At 43.4% G+C, this 11,204-nt stretch overlaps 1 protein-coding gene across 12 annotated transcripts in view; it reads left to right on the forward strand.

The window, feature by feature from the left end:
- Positions 1-11,204, forward strand: part of MAD1L1 (mitotic arrest deficient 1 like 1) — a 551,618-nt gene that overhangs the window by 371,925 nt on the left and 168,489 nt on the right. The gene's annotated exons all lie outside the window — the stretch shown is intronic.

Raw genomic sequence — 11,204 nt, forward strand, 5'->3', positions numbered from 1 at the left:
TTACAGCAGTGCTCGAAATGTACTACATGTTTTACAGCCACATAGGAAGATCTAGTCTGGGGTTAAAGAGATGATCGTCACAGTGTGATGGGGGGAAGGGGTTGGTTGTGATACATCTAGCTCAAACTGCCTCTTTGCCTAGTTGCTAATTTACTGTAGGCACTGCAGTAGGAGAGTGTGTAGGGAGGAATTTCAATGAGGAGACTGTAGTGTGGCCTTGCAGATCAGCTCAAGAAGGTGAAGGTGCAGAGTACGGAAATGGTTGTGGAAGAAATGGATGAACAGGAGGTCAAGGGTGGCATCCGTGAGGGGAAGATGTGGTTGGATAAGTAAGCAGGGAGGAGATATGTAGGTCCATGAATATGAGGACAAGAATCTTAAGCCTGATGTGCTGGAGAAGAGCACTATGAAGGGACTTGGAGGAGGTGTGAGACACCCAAGTCAGATCAAAAAGGTACAAAGAACATCTTAGCAGCTGTGGTTTATAAGGACTGGAGGGGGTGTGGGTGCTGGGAGGTCAGTGAGGAGGAGGATGCAGTAATCAAGGTAGGAGGGAAGAGTGGTCAAGAGTTTATATTGTCTAGATAGAAATAAAAGGCTGGATCTCAATGTTGTGGAGGGGGAAGCAACAGGAATTTAACACAGTCTGGACAAGGGGAGAGGAAGGATTGAAAGACAGCCTAGTCAGATTCTGCTGCCAGTTTCCAGTATTGTGACCCCTATAGAGGACATTCACCTCAGGGTGATAGGAAGAGGAATTTGGAGAAGAGGGAGGAACATGTATGAAATATGGCTTGAACAAGCATATCCTTTCACGACATTCCAGCGGCCTTCTTTTCTCAGCTCTTTCTATTCCAAGCGTGTGCGCTTCTGGCAGAGCTGCAGGGAGCAGGTGGTGTGTGTTCGTGATTGGTTAGTTTCCTTTGTCTCATCTTTGCAATCCATCTCTGTGAATACCGTTCCTATTCTGAGGGCTTTAAAGATCTCGTAGTGTGGTTATCTTCTGTGACAGAGGGAACTGGGGTATGGTCAGTGCTTTGTGCTTATGTACGTTGAGTCTGGAGGGAATTCTTGGATATGGTTTAGTTTGGGTTTTGCTCTAATCACTTTTAACAAGCTTGAGCAGTGAAACAAGCAAGAAACTGAAATTGCTTTAAAATGCATCTGATGAAGTGAGCTGTAGCTCATGAAAGCTTATGCTCAAATAAATTTGTTAGTCTTTGCAATTTGTTAGTCTCTAAGGTGCCACAAGTACTCCTTTTCTTTTTGCGAATACAGACTAACACGGTTGCTACTCTGAAACCTGCTTTAAAATGGTGTTTTCTGGGATGGGATACCACTTTATTTTGTGGCTGCCATCTGCTAATATAAAGTGGGCAAACAGGCTTCTTTATCCCCTTGCAGCAGAGAACTAAACAGAGACACTACCAGAGTAACCACAAGTGAAGACCAAATACTCGGGCAAAAGGTTAGAGAAAAGCCATTTAGAGGCAAAATGCTCACCCACACAGCCAGGCTGACTTGACTCAATGCAAGAATGTGGGATAATTTACAAAAATGGAAATGAAGCCTCCAGATGTAAGCATGAGAGTGCTGAGAAGAAGAAAAGACCATATGTAGGGCAGGGTGTTCAGGAATCCTTTCACTCCTCCCCTCTTTAAAGACCATCCAAGCTTTGTCTTGCCTTTTAGCTCTCCACTTAGAGATAATTTTCCCAACCAACCCCCCTTGCAAGTGGGTGCAGAGGTCATTTGGGATTTTCTGCCAAGTGGGTATTAAACCATCCTTCCTATAAAGTTGATATAATTTACTAAGCAACATTAGATTCTCCGGATTCCTGCTTAAGTTCCTTTGACACTGTCCATACATTGCATACACATCTAATTCCAGAAGCCATATGGATTTCTCTGTTAAGAAATCAGTGTATGAACAGGCTCTTCAGTTGAGAAGAAATGTTGTGTATTGTTGTTTGTATTCTGGTAGCACCCACAGTGTGCTAGGAACTGTCCACACAATAGAATAGACAGTCTCTTCCTGAAAAGCTTACGATCTTTCTCAGTTGGGAATATTGCCATATGCTCCATTGCGAGGTAGAAAAGATTAAACTCTGCTGTCCATTTGTTGCACCAGAATCTATTGTGCTCCCCAGAAAGTCTAATTTTTTAAAATTTTACTGGCATCAAAGATAAAAAAAAATATATTCAGTACATTGTGCCACTCGTGATAAGTGCATATCAGACTCATCTGTGGGTGTTCATCTGTTTTCTCTCCAAGGCAATGGAACATAGTTCCGTACATGGCAGTGTAAAATCAGTTGTTAAAAATCCTTGATGGCTGTTGCAGATGTTGCTTCAAGCAATCAGAACCTTGATGAAGTGTCTGAGCCTTCTGCATTTTAGTTTAATTAATGAATAACAGACCGACTAATTTTCAGTAATTGAGACGACTTCCTTTGCTTGCAGACCTCTCTTCTCAGGAAATCTGAATATCTGCAGCATACTTATAAGATTAAATGCATGTGCTGGGCATTCAGGGTTTGATATAAAAATGAGTCACATTCTTGTAAGCACTTCATTCACGCCCATACACCCCTTTCAATAATTCGCAAGTAGATATCATCTTGAGAAAAGGTTTTATGGCTTTAGGAGAAGGGCCTACCTGAGTCAGGAGTATCTAGCTTCCAAACACACACACTGAAATGCCAGAAGCATCTTCAATTATAAACACATTCAAGGGAGTTCTCTGTCAGCCACACTCTTTCTATAGAAGGGATGTCTTTTTTTTTTTTTAATAGATTTTAAGGATTCTTGCCCTCAATCATCATTTAATCAATGAACTTGTAAAGCTAAGGTTTTTCTATTATGGCAGGTATGTAAAGTCTTACTGGTCATTGCTCTGGGATTTTAATACATTCTATACAAAAGGCTGTGTTTATTAAAATTTTAGTTCTTTAAAATGGCATAATCACTATAAGCACAATAGTTTTCTCTGGCCCCAGTTTTCAGTTGGGGCAAGAAAGTGATGAAGGGGCACTGGAGTTATTGCTTCTCTAAGATTTTAGCTTACAGTACCTAAGCTTTAGACTACAAACCAGCCCTATTCCAATTTCTGTTTTAATGTTTCTCTTAATCCTTTTATCAGGAAGACTGTTGCAAGCCCGCATCTCACTGAGTAGCTCACCAATGCTGCAACTATGTGTCCCTATAACGTTTCAGAAGATAGAACCTGTCACTGGTGTTTCCATGACTGTTACTTAAGATGCCTGTGTGAGAGCAGGACGGAGATGATATGGTGATTGTAGCTGCTCAGCATTCAGTGGGAAGGTTTCTGTGGGAGTCCACCCTTGGCCTCAACTAAATTCCCAGACAGGCCTGTTTGGAAAGCTAAAGGTAGCACAACAAAACAACATGTTATGATTTGTGGAACACATGAACTTAAGAGGCATCAAGTTATTTCCATGGAGAGGCCTAAGCATCATTGAGGCTACCAGAGCTGAGCCATTCGTAGAAATGGGTAAAAGATATAGATCCATTTTTGCACAGATATGGTTTTGCTTCCTCAAGTAACAAATCAACCAGTTAGCATCTTACTTTCCAAGAATGTATAATTCACTGTACTGCTCAAGTGTCTGCCACACCTGGTAGCAATCAGTCAAGTCATTTATCGCTTCATTCTAAACTGACAGTCTTTGCACTTCTTTCTGTCACATCTGAATTAGCAGTTCAACATTATTCCATGAAGGAAGATCCAGTGAAGGTCATTACAGTGTCTAATTCTTGAAGTTACTTTCTCATTCCTACGCTTCTCAAATTTCAAGGGCACTGAAGGGAACTGAGACAGAAGAAATGTGGCCGGCTGGGGATCCTAGCACTAAGTGCACTGTACCCTTCACCAAGTTTATTGTACTTATTAGCAAAATGTTCAGTACATGTACCCAGTTTGCGTCACAAAATAATGTGCTATTGAGGAGAACAGACCTTCCACCTAAACAACTCCCAGAGGGACTGAGGAATCCTTACTATGTTTTTCTGAAATGAATAGGCAGCAGGTTTAAAACAAATAAAAGGAAGTATTTCTTCACACAACGCAGAGTCAATCTGTGGAACTCCTTACCAGAGGATGTTGTGAAGGCCAAGAAGAATAGTAAATATGGCAGGCGACCAGCTTGGCTTAATGGTGAAATCCTAGCGGATCTTAAACATAAAAAAGAAGCTTACAAGAAGTGGAAGGTTGGACATATGACCAGGGAAGAGTATAAAAATATTGCTCGGGCATGTAGGAAAGATATCAGGAGGGCCAAATCGCACCTGGAGCTGCAGCTAGCAAGAGATGTCAAGAGTAACAAGAAGGGTTTCTTCAGGTATGTTGGCAACAAGAAGAAAGCCAAGGAAAGTGTGGGCCCCTTACTGAATGAGGGAGGCAAGCTAGTGACAGAGGATGTGGAAAAAGCTAATGTACTCAATGCTTTTTTTGCCTCTGTTTTCACTAACAAGGTCAGCTCCCAGACTGCTGTGCTGGGCATCACAAAATGGGGAAGAGATGGCCAGCCCTCTGTAGAGATAGAGGTGGTTAGGGACTATTTAGAAAAGCTGGACGTGCACAAGTCCATGGGGCCGGACGAATTGCATCCGAGAGTGCTGAGGGAATTGGCGGCTGTGATTGCAGAGCCCTTGGCCATTATCTTTGAAAACTCGTGGCGAACGGGGGAAGTCCCGGATGACTGGAAAAAGGCTAATGTAGTGCCCATCTTTAAAAAAGGGAAGAAGGAGGATCCTGGGAACTACAGGCCGGTCAGCCTCACCTCAGTCCCTGGAAAAATCATGGAGCAGGTCCTCAAAGAATCAATCCTGAAGCACTTAGAGGAGAGGAAAGTGATCAGGAACAGTCAGCATGGATTCACCAAGGGAAGGTCATGCCTGACTAATCTAATCGCCTTTTATGATGAGATTACTGGTTCTGTGGATGAAGGGAAAGCAGTGGATGTATTGTTTCTTGACTTTAGCAAAGCTTTTGACACGGTCTCCCACAGCATTCTTGTCAGCAAGTTAAGGAAGTATGGGCTGGATGAATGCACTATAAGGTGGGTAGAAAGCTGGCTAGATTGTCAGGCTCAACGGGTAGTGATCAATGGCTCCATGTCTAGTTGGCAGCCGGTGTCAAGTGGAGTGCCCCAGGGGTCGGTCCTGGGGCCCGTTTTGTTCAATATCTTCATAAATGATCTGGAGGATGGTGTGGATTGCACTCTCAGCAAATTTGCGGATGATACTAAACTGGGAGGAGTGGTAGATACGCTGGAGGGGAGGGATAGGATACAGAAGGACCTAGACAAATTGGAAGATTGGGCCAAAAGAAATCTAATGAGGTTCAATAAGGATAAGTGCAGGGTCCTGCACTTAGGATGGAAGAATCCAATGCACCGCTACAGACTAGGGACCGAATGGCTCGGCAGCAGTTCTGCGGAAAAGGACCTAGGGGTGACAGTGGACGAGAAGCTGGATATGAGTCAGCAGTGTGCCCTTGTTGCCAAGAAGGCCAATGGCATTTTGGGATGTATAAGTAGGGGCATAGCGAGCAGATCGAGGGACGTGATCGTTCCCCTCTATTCGACACTGGTGAGGCCTCATCTGGAGTACTGTGTCCAGTTTTGGGCCCCACACTACAAGAAGGATGTGGATAAATTGGAAAGAGTACAGCGAAGGGCAACAAAAATGATTAGGGGTCTAGAGCACATGACTTACGAGGAGAGGCTGAGGGAGCTGGGATTGTTTAGTCTGCAGAAGAGAAGAATGAGGGGGGATTTGATAGCTGCTTTCAACTACCTGAAAGGGGGTTTCAAAGAGGATGGCTCTAGACTGTTCTCAATGGTAGCAGATGACAGAACGAGGAGTAATGGTCTCAAGTTGCAATGGGGGAGGTTTAGATTGGATATTAGGAAAAACTTTTTCACTAAGAGGGTGGTGAAACACTGGAATGCGTTACCTAGGGAGGTGGTAGAATCTCCTTCCTTAGAGGTTTTTAAGGTCAGGCTTGACAAAGCCCTGCTAGGATGATTTAACTGGGACTTGGTCCTGCTTTGAGCAGGGGGTTGGACTAGATGACCTTCTGGGGTCCCTTCCAACCCTGATATTCTATGATTCTATGATTCTAAGACCATAACAGGGTTCAGAAAAGAACTAGATAAATTCATGGAGGATAGGTCCATCAATGGCTATTAGCTGAGATGGGCAGGAATGGTGTCCCTAGTCTCTGTTTGCGAGAAGCTGGGAATGAGCGACAGGGGATGGATCACTTGATGATCACCTGTTCTGTTCATTCCCTCTGGGGCATCTGGCACTAGCCACTGTCGGAAGATACTGGGCTAGATGGACCTTTGGTCTGACCCAGTAGAGCCATTCTTATGTTTTTCCAACAAGAAGATCGTCTGCAGGTCTCAGGGAGGATCTCTCTCCAAAACAAGTCTCACATTTCCCTATAAGAAATGCTCCAAGCCTGGGAAGAGCCAGTTGCTTCTACACATTAATCCCAGAAATCCAAACTCTGAACAAGCTTTTCACAGTTCTCTGGAGAACACAGAACACGTTTTACATCAAACTGAAACGTAATAAAAAGATGCCTCTTACTCTGCTTTGGTTCAAAACAGATGCAACATCCACAACAGGTGGCTCCTGAGTTGCTCGGGATTCCCATCTCTTGTTCAGAGAATCCTGTGTATTATACATCTTCTGTGCCTCTTCTTGAGAGTCCACTGTTTCTTCTGTCCCTGTGTCTTAAGATTAGGTGTGGCTTGCCATACGTGCAACCCCCCCAATATTTTTTCCCCTACTTCAAAGTCAAAAGAATGAAAAACAGGATCAACAATATTTGATAGTATATTGCAGGGGGAAGAAATCATTAAATCACATCCTGTCGAGCTGCTGGGATTCCAGTATGTTGCTTGCCTTTTTCCAGGCCCTTGCTTCTGACCAGCATGGGGCTCCAGGCTCCATTTTACCTTCAAATGGTACTGGGATTTTGATGCTCCGGTATCCTTAGCCACTGCCTACCATATCTGTGCCTAAAGCCAGTCCAAATCACTACTGGCCTTCTGAAGTTTTGAGGAAAACTTCACGTGAAAGAAGTCATGGTACCATTTTTGAGGTCTAATATTAACGTATACACACCTGAACCCCTGTTATCTGAAGTTGTGATGTCCCTTACTATGCAAAATTTGCATTGGAAGGTTCCCCCATATGTCTGAAACCCTGGTAGTGTAAATAAATTAAACATTTCCCAAATGAGCTTCTACTGGGTGCTTTACATTATTATATTTTATATGAAAGGCAGTGTGGTCCAGTGGCCAGGAACGGGACTAGGATTTGGAAGACCTGGGTCTGTTTCCAGCTCTGTCACTGCCCTGTTGTTTGATTTTGGGCAAGATAACTCATCTGTCTGTATCGCTTTCCCCTCCCACCCGTAGTCGTCTCGTCTATTTAGACTGTAAACTCTTTGGGGAAGGGGCAGTGTCATGGTGTGTGTCTGTACAGCTCCTAGCACAATAGGACCCCATCTCACTTGGTGCCTCTAGATGCTACCACTATATAAAACATATATAATATTTTAGTCCTAGGGGAAAATAGTGATCCACACTGTGTAGAATAAAGAGGAAGCCAGTGTCCCTGTCCTGATGCTGGAAGGAACAGAGCAAATATGATAGTGATCTTTCCCAGAAATTTAAAATGAGATTGCTTCTATAATGGCTGTAAGATACTGTCTTCATACCACAGCAGGTTTTTAAATGTGTGCCTGTCTGTAAATGAAGTGTAATGTCAGACTAATGAATTCACCAACTATATCAGGAGAGCTGGTGAGCCCCTAGGACTGAGATTGCGTTCCAGTGCTGATTTAAGAATACGTTCTAGCAAGGGTATGTGTTATAAAAGGGAGGGACTATACAAGGCTGGTAGAGAGATAAGAACTGTAGTTTTGTGGCAATGCCTTAGAAAAACTAGACTGTATTACAGAAAGAAATTGGAGTGAACAAGCTAGTGCCTAGCAGGTCAAAGTGGTCTCAACAGGGAAGATGTCAGTAATCTCCAGTATTGTCTGATTTTTTTCAGTTTAGTATCCAGCACATAATTATGTGAGAGGAGCTAGGTTAAGGTGCTCAGATGCTGCAGTGGAGAATGCAGCATAAAATCCTAGTTGAAGAGAGTGGGAGCCACACCTTGGATCTTGTAAACATGTTCATGGAATGAGTGTGTCTGGGGATACCAGCGTCCTCTCACCAGGCAACCGAAGTGTGGTTAACTGTGATTTTGAACCTCTTCCCCTCCCTGGAAAGCAAAGTGAGAGTGAAGACTGGTGAGAAAACTCCCTGACTCAAGACCTGCCAGTAAGCCTGCCTATGTAATGGGGATGGGAAGGAGGATCCTGTGTTCAAATGATCCTGAGTCGGTCACTGCCTCAGGGAACAGTCTGCACTCATAGATGCTGGTGTGTGGTATGTTTGCCAGGGATAACTTGCCTGATAAGCTTGGGGAGGGGGGGAAGGTATGTGATTCCAGCTGCTGGAGGGTCCTGGCCACATGGTGTAGAGTTTGTAAGGCTATTTTCTTCTTCAAGGGTGAGGGAAGGCAGGGAATAGCCTAATCCTCACCAGTGTGTGCTCCTCCTCAATTTTGATCTGTTTGAAAACTTCTGCTCCTCAGTCTGTTCCTCCCCCCAATTCTGAATGATCTTTACTCTTTTTGTCTACATGATCGCAGGCTTCCCAGCCAGTTCTCAGCACTGGCGGCCTCTCATCCTCTTTAGGAGGCAGCTGCAGGGGGTGGTGCTGGGAGATGAGTGCATGTTAGTTACAGATGAGACAGCCAGCAGGGGGCCACTGAGGAGCTATAGGGCACTGCCGCGCTCAGAGTATAGCAGCATTTCAGCTAGCTGCCTGCCAGCGACAGTGTATGCCCACAACCATGCATACCGCTCTCACACACAATCCCAAGCAAGCTCGCCTTCCCTCACAAACACCCCTGCTGTCACACACACCCACTTACACCGATACTCTCCCCCTCCTTCCCTAGCAGCCAATGTTCAATAGGGAAGTTGCAACTAATTCCTAGAGGGAAAGCAGAGCCAGGGAGCAGAGTGGTTTGAGCTGCTGGTCCTTTTCCTGCGGGGAAGGAGCTTCAGAGAGTGAGGAGCAAACCTGCCAAGAGCTCCAGGACACCAGGGCTGCCTGAGAAGGATGTTCAGAACTCAACACTTTATATACCCTTCTACTTTGTCTGCAGAGTCCCTGTCACCAACATGTTTCAGAGTAGCAGCTGTGTTAGTCTGCATTCGCAAAAAGAAAATGAGTACTTGTGGTACCTTAGAGACTAACAAATTTTTTTGAGCATAAGCTTTCATGAGCTACAGCTCACTTCATCGGATGCATTCCTTTTCTTTTTGTCACCAACATGTTTTCCATGGGAATATTACTAAAACAGGGAAGCTGAGTAGCAGTAAGGCCACTAGAGGGCACTAAAACAACTGTGAGATATTTAACCCTTAAAGTTCTATTTCCTCACTGATATTCTGCTCTAAAAAGAAAGAGGGGAAAATTTGTCTTTTATTTGCTGTTTTTTTCCTTACTGACTGATTGTGAGATCAAGGATGTAGTGTGAATTCTAGAGGGTAGGGAATGTCAGGAAAATGTCAGGCAACAGGTTGTAGGTTATTCAGGTGGCTGTAGAGTTAGTTAATAAGATAAAATTGGTGGATCTCACACACAACCTTTAGGATCTTCAGTTAATACAGACCAATGTAATTGAAATTATAGAAAAATCAATGTACATAAGCATAAGAATAAGATAAGTACAGTAAAGTGGTTCCTTGCATTGGTCATACTTACTTACAGTCTTACACGGGACATACTTAAACCTTATGGAAACCATCAGAAACAAAAATGGAAGAAAAAAATAAGTAGAGATTCCCCCAAGAGGATGGAGTGGGGCCAGACTTCCTACTCGATTGTCCCATGGCATCATCCCAGTGTCCCAGCTCAGGATGGGTTTGACAACCTTTTATACACCTTTCCCTATTCCACCCACATACATCCAGGGCCATATTGAATCAAGTCAAGTCTCATCCCTTTATTCATATTTGGTATTCTAGGAGACCAATTTTAGGGTTCTGGTTGTCCATAATTATATTTCCGACAATTTACCCAGCCATTTGCATCAGTCCCTTTGCAATAATTTTAGGTTACATCAATAGAGTTAGCTCTTACTACAAAAATCCCCTAAGATGCTACCTCTTTGTTTGTGTTTTATTTATTTATTAGCAAATGCATTACTAAACTATCATAAGAGACATTGCTAAATTTTATAACCTTAGGTCAAGCACATATAATTCCATAACCTTCCGTCAAGCACATAATACTCATGCTATCTTATACCAACTGCCAACTTCCACTAGGCCTCACTCCAATTCCTCAAATTTAATGCTTAAGACCTATAGCCAAGCCTATTGTTAATGCATATATTTTGGGTCATGTACTTGTTTGTTACAGTTTTGATAACTTCTGCATTATTTTACCCAAAACTGTAGACCCTCCGATATCAGGTCAGGGTCAGTGGTCAACGAAGTTAGTAGGTTGAACAGTCTTTCTGGTTAACAGAGCCACATAAGAAGAGTTTTTACTTTTCATAAATGCAGACATTGGCCACTTCAGTTCCTATTATTTTACCGAACGAGCCTGCAACACAACAACGTCAATTGAAATCTGGAACAGACTCTATAGCAAGCATCACAGTATCTGTAGAGAATGTTTCTAGCGGAGAGAAAAAGTGCCTAAGAGTCAGGACCCCTGGGTTCTCTGCCTAGCTTAGCCAGTGAGCTGTTGTATGATAGTGATCAAGTCCTTTAGCCTCCCTGTCCCTCAGTTTGTCTGTCTGTAAAATGTTTAAACATTTAGCACATTTTTAGTGTTAAAGAAAAAATGAAGCTGGAATAATACCTATTCCACACTTGGGCTGAGATAATTTATTGTTTGTAAAATCACTTTTGAAACTCAGATATAATGGGAATGTAAAATATCATGTTAAACGCCTTTTTATGCAGGCCACATTTCTAGACTTCAGCTGAGCAGGATGCAATGAGAGCCAGGGTGAGCAGAGGTTTTGCTCATTTTAGGGTTATAAAGCTTTCTGCAGTCCAGGTGAAGATCATGTCTTTGAAACCACAAG

The sequence above is a fragment of the Dermochelys coriacea genome, chromosome 10 (assembly GCF_009764565.3).
Source record: "Dermochelys coriacea isolate rDerCor1 chromosome 10, rDerCor1.pri.v4, whole genome shotgun sequence".
Taxonomy (NCBI): Eukaryota; Metazoa; Chordata; order Testudines; family Dermochelyidae; genus Dermochelys; species Dermochelys coriacea.